Source organism: Elephantulus edwardii, unplaced genomic scaffold (assembly GCF_000299155.1).
Source record: "Elephantulus edwardii isolate Elephantulus edwardi_28Jun2011 unplaced genomic scaffold, EleEdw1.0 scaffold00224, whole genome shotgun sequence".
Taxonomy (NCBI): domain Eukaryota; kingdom Metazoa; phylum Chordata; class Mammalia; order Macroscelidea; family Macroscelididae; genus Elephantulus; species Elephantulus edwardii.
In genome coordinates, this window is record NW_006399974.1 from 4,940,649 (window position 1) to 4,942,793 (window position 2,145).

Sequence of the window (2,145 nt, forward strand, 5' to 3'; positions counted from 1 at the left end):
ACTGGGAGGAGGGTAGAGAGAATAGTGCAACAATGAATGAATGGAAACCCAAAATCTCTGTAAATGTTTATGAAAATTAATAAAATATAGAAAAAAAAAGATAAAAAAAAATCTCTGTGATTTTAGGTCTCTATCCACCTTGTGTTGACTTTTGTGTATAGTGTGAGATGTGAACCCTGCTTCAGTTTTCTGTAGGTAGAAGTTCAGTTTTACCAGCACCATTTATTTCAGAGGGTGTCATTTCCCCATTTGATAGATTTTCTTTCCTTGTAGAGTATCAGTTGACCATAGGTAGATGGTTTAATTTCTGAGTTCTCAATTCTGTTCTACTTGTTTATGTGTCTGTCGTTGTATCAGAACCATGGATTTTTGTTTGTTTGTTTTTGGTGGGTTTTTTTGTTTGTTTTTCCTTTTTTTTTCTTCATTATTATGTGTAGTAGGTTTTGAGATCAGGGAATGCTATGCCTCCCACTTCATTTTTGTTTTTCAGGAGTACTTTGCTTATTCTGGGTCTCTTTCCTTTCCAAATAAACTTAGCAACTGCCTTTTCTATAGTTTAAAAAAATGAGTCTTGTCTTTGTATTGCGATTGATCATGAAATTAAATGTTAAAACATGTAATTGTGATAAACATCTAAGATTGTAATTTTCACTATGTTGAGGTGTCCTATCCATGAACAGGGAATATTTTCCCATTTGTTGTTGTATTCAATTTCCATTCAATTCAATCTGTATATCCTGTTTCTTTTGTTACTGCAGAGAAACTCTACTAATTTTTTTATATTAGTCTTAAATCTTGCCATTATATTAAATTGGTTTAATAGGTTTAACAGATTTAGGGTGTTTTTTTAATATACTGGCTTATTTACAAAGTTTGTATATATTGTTTTTCACATCAGATCTTTCCTATTTGCTTCACCCACCCTGCCCTCCATTCATCAAATAAATAGTTGTAAGTACAAAATTCAATCATTCTGTTTCCACCCTCATTTCTATCACCAACCCCATTATTTTCCAACTACTATTCCTTCTTCATTGTTTCCCTGTTCTGTTTCAATTTTGCATTCCAGTCACCATTTATTATTAATGTATAATTGCATGTTTGGTCAATTTCATACTGAAAATTTGGTAAAAATCCTCGATTTCTTCCTCTTTGGCTCTACATGTAGGAGTATATATTTGAGTAATAGTTATGTTAATGGATCCTCCTTGTACATGTATGGATTTTATCCTACCACTCAGCATATTGTGTTTCAGCATAGAACTTGAAATTTACTTCTTTACTATGAATGCTACACCATTCTTTCTCTGTTTTTCATTCTCTGAATAGTATACCATATGATTATCTGATTCAAAGTGGTCAAAACTAGGCTAATGTCTAGCATGTTGATATTCATGCAGTCCATTTCATTTTAGACAATTTCCAATTTTCCAATATTTAAGCTATATACATTCCATGTTCCAGTTATTGAATGATGTTTGTTATTGTTTTTCTTCATTTCAACTTACTTCTAGCAAGGTCAAATTTAACTTCCATGAAAGTGGTTTTATAAACTTTACTCTCCTTTTGCTAATTTCTAGTTTTATGGCATTGTGGTCTAAAAAGATAGTTTGTATTATTTCAATATTTATTTGACTTCTTAAAGCTTGATTCATGCCCTAATAATATATAATCAGTTTGGTAGCATACACCATGTGCTCTTGAGAAGAAAGTAAATAGATTTTTAGTTGTGTGAAGTACCATGAATATATCCACAAGATTGTGTTGGATGATTGCATAATTGAGATATTCTACATCTTTGCTAAGTTTCTTTTGAGTTGACCTATCCTTTGGTGAGATTGGGATGTTGTCTCCTAATACTATTATGATGCTGTCTATTTCTTCAAGTGTGTTAACTATTGTCTTAGGTTTTTTGAAGGTCTCTCATATTATTTGATGCATAGATGTTGACCAAAGTTGGGTCTTTTTGATCCATTGTCTTTATTATGTAGGGCCCTTCTTTATCTTTATTTTAAATTAAATTTTATTAGTTTTAATGAACATTTAAAGAGATTTTGGGTTTTCATTTATTCATTGTTGCACTGTTTTCTCCACCCTCCTCCCCAGTTCGTTCTTCTTTCCTCCCCCCATGTCTGTTTTAATTGT